General features: G+C 41.2%; 2 pseudogenes; both read right to left on the reverse strand.

The window, feature by feature from the left end:
- Window positions 1–1,527: 1,527 nt before the first annotated feature.
- LOC133896940 (uncharacterized) lies at window positions 1,528–7,579 on the reverse strand (annotated as a pseudogene).
- Window positions 7,580–9,936: 2,357 nt separating this feature from the next.
- Window positions 9,937–12,341, reverse strand: LOC133896941 (7-deoxyloganetin glucosyltransferase-like; annotated as a pseudogene).
- Between the last annotated feature and the right edge of the window lie 1,854 nt (window positions 12,342–14,195).

The following is a 14,195-nucleotide window of genomic DNA, read 5'->3' on the forward strand; positions in this document are numbered from 1 at the left end:
ATGTCTCTTTGATCCGACTATATATATAAGCATGAGAGGGGGTGTGTCCAGAGAAAGGGGATTCCAAGCCAGATAATCGGATCCCAGGCCAGAGAGAGCCGTCGAACCAAGGAAAGCGAGAAGCCGAACAAGGAATATAGAGCAAGCCTAGTCGTATAGGAGCAGAAATAACTCATTGAGACCCACAACATAGTCGTCCATGATTAGATTCACTCGACAAGAGCTTTATGATTTTGAATACGCAAGAACTTGTTGCTATACTTAAGATTAGATCTAGACATATCCCCATTGTAATTTTCTTTTTCTAAGAATAATCAAGGTGAAACATGACGTAGGGTTATTATATTAAGGAAGCCTGAACCTGTATAAAATATCGTGTCCTCTTATTCGATACATACAGTTGATGATCAGGTATCTCTATTTTAAATAAGTATTTGGATAATCAACTTTATCAATCATTAAGAGCTGATGCCATCCGTAGGGATTACAACAAAACATGTCTTCATCAACTAAGCGCATCAAGTCTTCGGCACGACTACGATTGAGATGTGTCACCGAGAGCATGGCTGCAATGGAGGCGATGAGGAGGAGGAGGATAAGGAGGGGAGCCCGCCCGAAGAGAAGGATGAGGGAGGAGCCTGAGGAGGACAACAAGGGCTCCAACGACATTGACGAGGAGGAGCCTGATAATCCACATTGGTCACAAATCAACAAATTTGTCACATATTGTGAAATATTTTTCATGGTATGAAATCTGTGACAATCTCATGATGAAAATTCGTTTGTCACCTATCATGCGTCTCTAATCTAATTCAGTGACGAATATTTTATGATGATACTATCTTGTTATTAATTTTATGATGTTAGGTATCGTCACTGTTGAACAAAAAACGTTACAAGCTATGATTGTGGTGGTGCCACGTTGGACAGGGATCATCATAGAATTATGTAACCGGGTGGCATGATCTAATGTGGCAATGTATTGTAATGAATTGTTTGATCATAACTTCTCGTCGGGCTCATTTTGATTGATGAGGCCACTGTGTCCAGGTCCAAGTAGCAACCCACCTATTTGTGGGCTAAGCCCATTTGTAGGCCCAATTTTGTTTGGACCTAGCCTATTTGCTGGCCCAATGTTGGTTGGGCCTAGCCCATTTCAGACACAATGTTGGTTGGGACAAGCCCATTTTTGTAGGCCCAATTCTGATTTGGCTGATACCATTTTGGACCCAATTACATGTGGGTCAAGACCATTTTGGACCCAACTTTCTACGGTTTAAGCCCATTTTAACGATCATTCTAATTTCAAGTCAATTTCATATGTACATACCAACCATTTTTGGCCTAGCCCGTTTTGCTTGGCAGTTTTGGCCGAATTAGCAACCTATCGAAATACATTATAGGCATACAAACAAAAAATATATATAGAGAAACACACATGAATTTATCTCATATCTAAATAGTAGGTAGACCAGCAGATTGTTCATATTGGTCATTGACAACTCCTAGGAAGCAAAATACCACCTCTCATAGACCAAATACTATCCCATTGTTCACATCAGAAATCAGAACTATTAAAATAGCACCAGTTCCTAGCTAGAATGAAAGATCCACAGTTCACAAAATATCATTGCCTCCTAGGTTGCAATCTCATGAAACCAGAAACCACAATGGTTCATCAAAACTAGGAGCTGCTTCAAGCTGACAAGCAGCACCTAGACATGTTAGGGAGTAGAATTGACCTGACCCTGGTTGAAGCTTAGCAAACGATGAAGGAGGGCATTAGTATCTTCTGTCGTCTTCTTCAAATGTTCAATATCGTCTAATTGTGTGTTCCTTGCTACTTCTGATTCTTCTACCTGCTTCTTCAAGGCATCCAACTCTTGCTGCTGACCATCAAGTTTGTGTCGAAGTTCTGCTACTCCTTGTTTCTTCGTCTCAAGTTCAGCCTCAAGCTCTTCTACATGCGAAGAAACGCCACATCTGGAGCTTTTCTTCGAGGCTGACTCAAGGCCCACATTTTGAAGAAATTTTGTTGAGGGTAGAACTTGAGAAATAGCTACAATAGTAGACTTTGGTTCTTGTCCATCTTGTACCGGTTCAGCCATGATGACTTCCATATCAGCCTAGCAATAGAAAAATTACAACTCAATAGTTGTCTTTACCATTGTACTTATGTACAAAAGAAAAAAAAATGAAGAAGTGAATTACAATAGCTTTCTTTACTGGCTCACTAAAACCCTTCTTCTTGCTGCAATGGGTCCCCTTGAAAAGATCAATCACAGTGGACTCTGCATTTTTATATTTCTCTTGCTTCTAAAATGATGTGCAAACAATTTCAAATGTTAGCTTGGAACATGATAAGGGTTTCAGGAGTAATGAACACAAACAACAGTTCTTCAGTTTATTACCACAACATGGCAATGTGCAATGTAGCACTGAGAGCCCGTCCATTGCTGAAACTGGACTTTCTCATGATTCAGTTTGTTTTTCACACAATTGCCCTACAGACAGATACATTCGTGTAAGATAGACTAATTAATAATGCATTGTGTGTGGCATCGTGTGTAAGACACTCATTAACAATGCATCATGTACTTCTATACCTTGTGCTTTGGGCTTGACCACATCTGCACCAGATCTCTCCATTGCTCGTCAGTCATACTCTTCACCGGTAATGTGGTTATCAATTCATTTGCTGGTACACCAATGAAGTAGAGCTTTTTTAGCTTGTACCTCATCTGTCATTGTCCACCCTTGAGCATATCAATGCATGCAGTTGTGACAAACTTGTTATTGGTGTCCATGGTAAATTGACCCTTGTAAAGAGCATGAACATAAAAAAAGAGAGATGCAAAGGATACAATGAAATTTGATAGAACAAGTAAAATAGAAATTGATTTCACTTTTGTCAAGAGTTCATATACTCACAACAACTTTGCCAATGTAGTTTGTAAGATGAGTCTGATGCTTCTTGTACTCCTTCCAGTGTGGAAGGATTGGTATATGTTACCTAAGTATGATCCCACCCTCCAATGCAAGCCTTGCGGCTTGCATAGGTCGTGCCTCCGACCATTTCTTCTCTTCAGAAATGTGGATTACAATCTTGGTGCATAACCCTCTGCTTACCCTATCTAGATCTTTGCCCATATTTCTGCCCCTGTTCCCTCGCTATCTACTGGCAGTTGGTGTATCTAACAAAATGACTTTCATATAGTTAGTGTAAATCATGTATTTTTCCCTTGCAATAGTATAAAGCATATTTGCATCGCACGAAGGAGCATGCTACAATCACTTGCCTTCATCGTCTATCTGGATCTGCTCCTCATGTTGGGTAGGAGAATTAGCAGATACCAATGCATCATATGTGACAGTAGATGGGGTTAAGGTGGGCACTTCTTGTGGATCTGGACTCGTACCATGGCAAACTTCATCATTTAAGGATAATTCCCTTGTCTTCTTCCTAGTGACTCTAGCAGAATGGTCTTGTTCCAAAAGTGCCACCACTCTCTTTGATGGTCTTGTTCCTCTAGGAGGCATCGTGGTTGTCTTCTTCAAACTCTTAGAAACCTGCATATTCAAAGTTAGTGAGAAATAACAATAAAACATTGCAAGCACACCACATTCCTAGTGCCCCCATGCCCCTCTCCCCTAACACACACACAAACAAAGAAGAATTAGCACCTCGGTGACTTTGTCTTGTTCAATGTCGTCCTCATTCTCTTGAGGGTCATACACAAAGCCTGAGTCTTCAGAACCACTACCCTTGCTCTTTGCACACATATTGTTAAGTATTGATGCTAATGCAATGATGCCAAGTCCTTGCAACACTTGATTGTTCCTCATCATAGTTTGAGCCCTTGATTTGTCATATTTGATAAGTGGCGCTTCTTTACATGGATAAAAGAAATTAACTGTAAGATTGTTTGTTTGAAATGCATACAGAAGCAAGACAACTCAATATAAGCATCCATGTACCACTACTATGGAGTGGTTATTACACTTTGAATTGGAAAGAAACAAAGAGGAAATAAACATTCTCCTTTGATCCAAGTTGCTAGAAAAATGATGTGTGTGCAGTAAGCTAAAAGAATATTACTACACCATCTTCTGAATAATAAAAGTTTGCTCATTTCAGTAGTATTTTTATTTGCTCATTTATGTACTGAAACAAGGTTTGTGCAAAAGCTACATGCCCATTGGACAAAGTATGGAAGTGCACATAATTTTCAGAAATGCAACATGATTAGATTATGTTTAAATTCATTTAAAAACTTGCTTCAGTATTTGTCACACACACGCAGATCAAAACCAAAGCACCAGATGTCCCTATTTCCTCAACATGTGAATGACCAAATTGAGCAAGCAAACAAAAAACAGAAACTAAAACCAGGAGCTGCCTTTCTCTCTATTTGAAAAATGCGAAAAAGGGAGAGTCTATTTTTTAGCCGAATGAAATTTCTACTCATCTCAGTTGACGCATTCTGAGCGTTGGATTAAAATCCAACAGCCCAGGTCTTTCTTCAACCTCCAGACAACCAGCAGCTGCCTTTCTATCTCTTTGAACAGAGGAGCTCTGATGAACTCCCTCGCCCTTGTAGAGAAAATGGCTATATTAGATCATAATTGTGATTTTGATGATTAATGATAACATAGTTATTAGGAGTAACATGTTTGTCAACAATATATGTTAGTAGGTCTCATGGATGCAATACATCTAGAAGCTTCCGCAGCCAGATCAAAGTTTGATTGAATTAGAGAAGTCATGGGAGAATTGACCTCACCGGAAGATCCGATGCAGAGTAATTTGCATTCACCGGACCATTATGCATAGAGGCTGATAGCCTCAACGGATAGTCTGGTGCTCTGTGTGTTGAACTCACTGTAGTATTTCACCAGAGCATCTGCACAGGGTAATTTTCTTGTAGAGAAAAATACAAGTGCAGAAGGCCGAAGATCAACCTACTGAAAGGTTTGGTGCTTGGTTTGTGCACACCGGAGTATAGCACCGGAGCATTTCTTGCAGAGGCAACTACAAGTGCTGAAAAATGAAAATCAATTCACCGGATAGTCCGGTGATCACAAAGATAGTTGCATCGGAGCATTTTCAGGGAAAAGAAGAGAAGGTTTAATTCACCGGATGGTCCGGTGTGAATGGAATGAACACTGGATGAATGTATCGGAGCATTTTACACAAAGAGGCTGTAAAGGCTCGGATGGCTCAAAATAACTCACCGGAAGGTCCGGTGATGGATTTGAAGGCACACCGGAATGTCTGGTGTTCACAGAGGCTTTAAGTGGAAATCCAATGGCTAGTTTCTAAGGTTGTACTCACTGGATGATCTGGTGTTAATACTACTGTTCTCACAGGATCATCCGGTATTAATAACTTTTTTGAGCCATTGGGAAAATAACCAATTGGCAGGTTTAAGGCTATAAATACCCCTCCACTCCGTCATTTGAAGGTGTGGCATGCTGCTGGAGTCTAGAGGAAGCTCATATATACTTGAGAAGACATCCAAGCCATCAAAGTACTTAAAATGATCATCCAAGACAATGAAGCACAAGACTAGCCTAGTGCTTATAGGTCTAGAGTGAGTTGTAGCTAGGTGTTGCAGCTTGAAGAAGAGATCAAGAAATGATCCTAGCTTGTATCAAGTGGTACGTTGGCGCCTTAGAGTCTTGGTGACTCGCTGGCATCTTGGACCTTGGTGGCTCAAGCTTGTTGACCCACCAACTTGGTGTGGAGCGGCGGGAAGACACATGTATGGGGACACGAAGACCCTTGCCTTGGTAGCTCAAACTCTGAAGTGATCACGACTGCAAGTGACCGGAAGAGAGGCTAATGGTGAGACCTTTCCTTAGTGGCTCATTGTGCTTGAGACCTTATCTTGGTGACTTGATAGCTCAAGAGTCGTGACTGCAAGAGACTTAGCGACCAGGAGCTTATCTTTTGTGGAGCTCCAACGTGGATTAGGAGTGGCATTAATGCTATCGATACCACATGATAAAAATTCCCTGTGCAGAGTTTGTCTGTCTAACTTATTTACGTTTTCATATTTACATACTTGCAATTTACCTTGCTAAAGTAGGTTGTAATCCTCTTAAGCGATAGAGTAGACACACTAGATAAACCTAGAGCATATTTAGATAGAAATTAAGATAGGTTTATTTTGTGAAGTTTTTGAAGCCATTAGTTGCTAAGTGTTCTAATTTACCCCCCCCCCCTCTTAGGACGTCACCATTCCTCATAGACCTGCTCACCTCCTCCATCTCTGACGGCTTCCCTGCCACCAGGTCCACGACCACCACCAGCTGTCGCGCTAACTCGCTCCACCCCCACGGTTGCCTCCTTCGCCTGGCTTGCCTCCCTCCCGAGGTAAAATTCACCTCACTAACATCTAGCCCAGCAGCCGAGATAACCTCTCGGAGCGAAAACCCACCTCATTAACCTTATTGGTCATCGTCGATTGAAAATCTCACGATTCTTAGTTGATTGTTGCCTAGGAGAAATGCAGAAAACAAATTACTTGCCAACTTTCGTCTTCTTGTTGCCACCTTCCGCCCTGTTGGCATCGAGGTCTTGGGAGGCAGAAGGATTGATTCATCAACTCAGTGGAGAAGGGGATGGGGTAGGGAACAATGAGGGGATTGGAGATGGATTGGCTAGAGTGTGGGGAGATGGATTTTGGGGGAAGCCAGGATATGGATTGTTGTGTTGCGTGCTGTTTACAAAAATACCCTTCATGCGATGTGGGACATCCAATAATTTGTTTAGACAAAGTAGACATTTCACATGTAAATTTAGGTAGCTGGTGGGGTTGGGTTAGCTCACAACGAATTTTGGCAGGGTTGGGCTAGCGCACAACGAATTTTTCACGGATTGGGTAGTGTTTCGTGGGTTGGGTTTGGATTGAGCCGTCACTCGCCCCGACGTAGTAGCATGCGTGCATACAACTAGTGCAACAGATAGTGCTAGCTAGGTAGTTTGTAGGCAGTGTTAGCAATGCTGGCTAGCATAATTTTGCCCATATTTTATAAATCTTTTGGTTCTAATATAAACCAATATATATACAATATATCTCTAACTTAGCTATGAAATATATTGAAATGTGTGTGCATTATGCGTATGAAATATGGATAGCAGAATGCATGCCACGGATCAGAAGATTGAAGAAAAAAAAACAAAGTTTTAAAGAGATCACAGTTGAGATCACAGTTTGTGCCACAATGAAATCCAATTGTGATGGTAAATATCATATTCGGTTCACTAGGAACTGACTGCGATATATATTTTAGGGTTAAGGTTTCAACATCGAGACAATGATATTCTAAACCTACTACTTTTAGGCGTCCCTATAAATAGCCCAACTTTCCATCCACCTTTCCCCAACTTTACCTCCCAAATTGCATCACCCAATTTCTCTGCATACTCCACGGACCACCCCCAACGTCCTTTATCACGCCTTCTACTCCCAACATCTTCCACCGCGGACCCGACCTCCATCGTGTTGCCTCGACTTCTTTCACCATGTCGCCATTGGCCATGACCTCCACGCGCCGCCTCGACGCCCTCCATCGTGTGCCGCTACAGCCTTGATGTTTTTCGTGGTCCCTACCTCCTCCCCGAGCACCACACGGCCCTGACTTGTGTGATAGAGGTGTTGACCCCGACCTCCTTGATGGTAATAGTCCATGCCTCCTCGTCCATGGTGGCCCCGACATGGAGGTTGCGGTGCCGTGGTAGGACATAGATGATGTTTTTTTCCACCTCCACACTTATATGCAGATGGTTCTTCACAAGAACAGTATTAGATATATGCCCTATAAAGCAAACGATTCGTTGTAGCAACCGTCTGCCTTATGACGTCCTATACAATTACTATTGCATGAGGCAACACATATGAGTGTCATCACAGACTATTTCTAGTGATTAGCCATCTCTAATATATAACATCACAGACGATTGACAAGCCATCTATCATTAAGGGGTCATCACATACACTTTCTAGTCAGGCAGAAGGAAAACCGTCTGGTATGAAGCTTTAGAGTCGACCATGATATGTGTTTGTAGTAGTGGTGGTTCCTAGCCATGACCATTTTTTTGTCATGACCGATCTAAGGCATGACCAAATTTTTAGGTGAGGCATAGGTATTTGGATTGCAACCACACTACTTGCCAAACTTTTGGCCAAATGACTAAGAAAAATGATGTTTGGATTAGATAAGCAGCCCATACATGCCAACAATTTTTTTTTTAGTGCAAAAATATAGTCAATATGATCTTAATTTCTATAATAAAAAATGCTAAGGTTCAGACGGGGTACAAATCAAACAAATGGTTTTTTTTCAACAGATCTATTCCTTCATGTTTTGTTGGGTCGGTTTGTTTCCTTTCCGGTAGGTGTCTTCTTTGCATAGTGTGTTGGGTTGCGACTAGCCCACAGATTTTTGTCATTTTGTGCGGGTTGTGTTCAACATTTTATTTTTGATATAGTGAAAGATCACATTTCACTCAACAAAATTAAAAATTTAATCCGACAATTTACAAAAACTAATACAAGTTGTTGAGCCAACGTTTTAAACTGATTTATTGAGAAACCTTGGGCACCAAACAATTTTAACATTCCTCATTCAACAATTTGCTTAACCTAATTCAACAAATTTGCAAATGCGCATTCAAAATATTGTACTATGTGATTTGTTATAAGATCTTTCATACGCTTTCAACAATATTAAAAACTTGTTTCAACAATTTGTGAATCCTACTTCAAATTGTTGAGACAACAATTTATATGTGATTTGTCAAGAAACATTTCATATGCACTCAAAAGTTTGAAAATACTTTATCCAACAAATTCCTTAACCTAATTCAACAATGTGCAAAGACGTTCACCAATGTATATGTTATTTGTTGAAAAGCTTTTCATATGCACTCAACAAAATAAAATCCTTGATTGAACGATTACGAAACTTAATTCAAATTATTGGCTCAACATTTTATATGTGATTTGTTGAGAAACCTTCCATGTGTACTCAACAAATTAAAAAGCTTTGTTCTACAATTTTCTTTAGTATTCATTTTTTAATAATTAAGAAAACATGACATCGTTTGAATTAGAAAATTCGGTTTGATGAAGAATTTTTCAAAAGTACGATCTCAATCAAATATGCACCCGTATGCTTCATCATTAGTTCAACCGTAGCAGCACTATCTGTCACGCACAATCGCGAAAAACAGAGCCTAATCAGTAATCACCAGGTTAATCACGAGTTAATCACCAGGCCACACGAACTAAATAAAAAAGAACCCCTTGCGAGCGTGAGCTACAAGACATGAAGGGGACTGGGAACCAAAAACTGCAATTGTTCATTACTTTGCTAACCGGTGAATGTTCACCAGTTAGCATAACCCCAATCCGTCTTCTCATTAACTTATCTACTCGCTCAAATCATCAGACGCTTAACCCACTCCCACTCCAATCTACTTATTCCACCGCTCGAGACTCCATGGTCCACATGAACCTAAATAGGAGCACAGTTTTTACTTTTGAGGATATATTCAGGCTATTGCGAAAATCGCCCCAGGCGAGCAAGACTGGCATCCAAACTACAGAATCTGCCCGACTTTATTGAAAGCTTAAATAGGAGCACAGTACAGTTTTGCAGGGATTATCAGCTGCCTTACAATATAGGAAGTCCAAAACATGACCAACGTCTGAACTAGACACAAAAATCTCAACTGAAAACGGCCTGACAAACACTAGCAAAATACAGTAACCGAAAAACAAATATCCTTTTTTCCCGTACTGGATTACAACGATATTCGACCTTTTTTTTTTGCGGGGAACGATATTCGACCTTAGGAGCTTGAGTTGCGGACAATTTCGACGGATACATATAGCAAATTTCCAAGCAACTAAAATTAGGAAATCTTCAGGCTTCGAAGTTGGGTGAACTGCCGAGCGCTCTAACCATGCTCAGCAGGCTCTCAAACAACAACCCGCCAGGGCAGGCTGCCGCCTCCGCCTCCGCCTCCGCCACCACCTTCCACCTTGCCGTGCTCTTCCTTATCTTCTTTCTCCCCATCACCTCCCTGACGTGCATGGTGACCTGCTCCCTCCTCACCTCCGCGTCCAGACAGACGCCGACGCCCTAAACCTCACACGTGTACTTGCAGTTTCTTCACCACATCGGCCTGCAAAAATATCTAGCTCTTCAGGATCAATAACCTTCTGAAAAATTATGTTTAAAAATAACACAACTCAACTTAGAGTAACAAATACCAATGAAACAATAAGTTTCCACCGAAATCTAGCAATTTTTTTATTAAAATCGTCGGCCTCTTTCTTCAAAAGTTGCGCACAGGAAACTATAGAGCTGGACTATTTCTGTTTCAAACAAGCTCGAGCGGGAGATAGAGAATGATATAGTCAATAGTATAGATAGTTTCAAACTAAAGTTGTCTATAATTGTACAGACGACTCATAATTATAATTGTCTGTACTATTTGATTAGTATAAATAGCTCATGTTTAAAGTCTCTATGATAATCTTGACATTCACATGGAGCAGAGCAGCAGAGTATTTAACAGAATCAATAGAGCAAAGAGCATTTCACCTGCATATGTACATCCACAACTGATCAATAGAACCAACGTAGCAACAGAACATTTAACAAACTAGAACAAACTTAAGTACTTAGCAAATTAAATACTCACTGTTCAATCCTAACTAATTAAACATTCAATGTACAACCAAAAGTACGTAGCAAATTAAACTACTTCAGATGGCCACACGTGCAAAAGAACTTCATGTCGCATGCAAAAGAACTTCATCGGATCACCGCAGAAGAAGCCTATGCCTCCCCGTCAGAATCGTCAACATCGTCGTGGCCGCCCTTGTCGCTTAACTCCTCACCGTCCGCATCACCGTCGTGCTCTTCCTCATTGTCATCGTCGTCAGCTTCCTCATCGTTGTCGTCACCACCACGCCTCTTCCTCCTCTCCTCCTCGCGCAAGTGTCATCTTCTGTTCGGTTCTGGATCAATGAAGTACTCACATTCTAAGTCGATGGAGGACTGGGAGCCACGGGATCTGGAGTCGAACTGCTGCTTATTTGAAGCCTCCGGCGCTGGAGCTACACCCTCTTTGTTAGACGAAGGCACGGGGGTCAGGGTAATGGCTGGAGATGGTGGCGGTGAGGGAGTTGCCTTGATCGGCAAGGGGTTGGCGTGTGAGATGAGGCATCAGGGGCAGGCGAGCGCTGGAGTGAAAAAGACATGCAGTTTGGCAAGTGTGGATGAAGAACATGAAGTGATGAGACGTACGAAGCTTGTAAAGGAAGGAAACACAAAAGGCGTACTAAAACTAAAGGGTTACACTATTAATATAGATGGTCCGAAGTATGAGTCGTCTGTACTAAAGTAGTACTATAGATAGCTCACATTTTGAGTTATCATTAATAGTATAGACAGTTTCTGTTTGAAACTATATGTATTATTAGTTTTAGTACAAACGACTTCAAATATGAGTCATCTGTATTACTAGTACAAATAATTTTCAATAAGAACTATATGTACTAAAGCGTTCCATCACCTTAGGACTTCTTCTTATTATTATTTTTTATAAAGTTTTAATCTGAAACCGTTTGTGATAATCTTTTTACACAGACAGCTCTGTATAACCATCTATACAGAGAGCTTCCGTTAAATCATTTTTATAGTAGTGCTTTCGCGAATGTCGGCCAACACACCATCAGCATGCTGGCAGCCACGCTCTCACACGTCGAGTTCCACCCATTGTGTGTTAGGAAGCAGCCCACAGCCGGGTTGCGCAACACCTGGTCATGTGGGAAGCGTGTGGTCATGTAGCACCGCCCAGTCGTCTCGGCCGTGAAGGCTGGGGGCAACGTGGCCAGGAAGCCACCACTGGGGATGACCTAGTCCCTGATGGACCATAGGAATGGGTGGCCACTCGCCTCCAGGCCCCGCGTGAATTCAGCAAGTTGCTTCGGCATCACCACCGCGTGGATGCCGAAGTGTTGACGTACACGACGGATCCCTGTTCTTGCGTTTCCAGCCATGAGAGGCACCTGGTGTCCTGCTTCCACAGAGCTCAGGCCGATCGAGTCGGCGGTGGCGCCGTTAAGGTGGCAGTGGAGGAGGAAACCCAGGGGGTCGATGGTGTAGATGCACTGGTACTTGGCAAGGAGGGCGGTGAGGACGCCGTCGTCAAGTTCTTCAAAGGTGTTGAGGATGACGATGCCGGCTTTTGTACAGTTTTCGACCTTTGACTCACTGAATCCGAGGCTGAAGTCATCAGGATTGGTGGATGCATGCATGTTGAGGTGTGCAGCTGGATCGACTGAGCTGTCAGCCTCGGAAACATCTTGAGCTTCGTTCGCACCACAGATCCTAATGACTTCAGGCTCAGATTTAGTGAGTCAAAGGTCATGCATGCATGCATGCATGCATACATATATATGTATATAGGTATATATGTATATATATATATATATCAACAATGTTTTGTCTTTTTTAGCATTCATAATTCGACATAATGCACAATGATAAAATAGTAGTAATATAAGTGCTTACCAAAATAAAGAATCCCACTATAAGGTCCAAAATCACAGACAAATATATGGTCCATACTAACAAAAGATATCATTCAAAATCACTACAAGGTGTGAACTGGGAGTAACAATTAGCCCTTATATCTAACTGGCTCCTCATCCCCTTCCACACTTAGTCTCCTCCACCCCGACACTGCCACATCCTCGCCCACACCGCTACGCCCTCCCCCAGCCTCCTCCACCTCGCCGCCGCCGTGTTTTCCCCTAAATTTGCTATATAATATAAGTTTGTGGTGGAACTAATCCATATTTATCTATCATCTTTCTTATGGTTGGATCGATCAAATTAGAGAGTAAACAGTGGTGGTTAGCATATTAGTCTTTCAAAATATATGAGATGATTCACTTATTCTACCACATGCATGGTTCAATCTAAAAAATTGTAACTGCTTCCAAAAAGTGAAAAATTACTGTGGTTGATTCTGTCAATAGCAGGTAGCCTTTATTCTCTATCAGTGTTTAGCTTGTTGCAAGATGAATCATAATAAAAATCCGTGTGTCATGATTGTTTGAACAGGCAATGCTTATTGTGCCGGTAGGACAAAGAATTCAGTTTTTCGTCAACATATAGAATATTTGTCCCATTTAGAAATTATCATTTTGGATTATAGTTAGTTGAGAAAAAAATGGATTAGAGTTGAGAAAATAAGAGAGGTTAAGTTGAATTGTGTATTTGTGTCAGCACAAATTTGGTTGGACAAGCGAAGAGCATGGGTGTAATAATAGTTTCGGGATCCTTCTCAGCACTATAGTTCTCACTATGGCCTTCATCTTGTCCAGCCATGTTTACCCTGTCAGAACTTAGTTGAAAAGAGATTGACTGTGGTTAATTGATAAGAGATGGATTAGAGTTGAGACAAGAAGAGGGGTTAAGTTGAATTGTGTAGTTGTGGCACGATAAATTTGGCTGGACAAGTGAAAACCATGGGAGGAATTATAGTTTCGGTATCTGTCTCAACACTATAGTTCTCACCACGATTTTCATATTGTCCAGCCATTTTTACCGTGTTAGAACTACCAAAGTAGGGCAAAGCTATCACTAGTTCCTCCTTGCTCTATCCTAAACTACCAAAGTATAAAGAGGAAGAGATTTTCTAGTTCCCTAAAGTGACTTGACGAGTGGAGGGAAAATCATTCACCATATACTCTACCATGGTAATAGACATAGCTTTTTTTTATGACTAAAGTGCACAATAGCTCACACAGGTATGTGATGATTATGTACTTATATGATTGAGGGTAATAGCATATATGATTATCATAATTCCACATCTTCTTATTCAATCTCTTTCATATTCTATGATATGTGGAAAAGAAGATGTGGAATTGTGACAGTCCATGCGTTGTTGCTTTTATAGCTTGTGCCCTTGAGCTAAGGCCTTTTTTTTAGTTAATTTTAGCTTAGTTTCAACTGCCTATGATGTTGTTGTTGTTGTTTTAGGTACTTGTGCCAATGTTAGCTTACTTGGCTCAACGTAAAAGAGTTTACCATCAAGGGATCTTAGTGTAACCTCTCTTATATGAGCTAATGAAGGCAACAATGAGACAATACTTTTTGTC

This window comes from Phragmites australis, chromosome 17 (assembly GCF_958298935.1).
Source record: "Phragmites australis chromosome 17, lpPhrAust1.1, whole genome shotgun sequence".
NCBI classification, from domain to species: Eukaryota; Viridiplantae; Streptophyta; class Magnoliopsida; order Poales; family Poaceae; genus Phragmites; species Phragmites australis.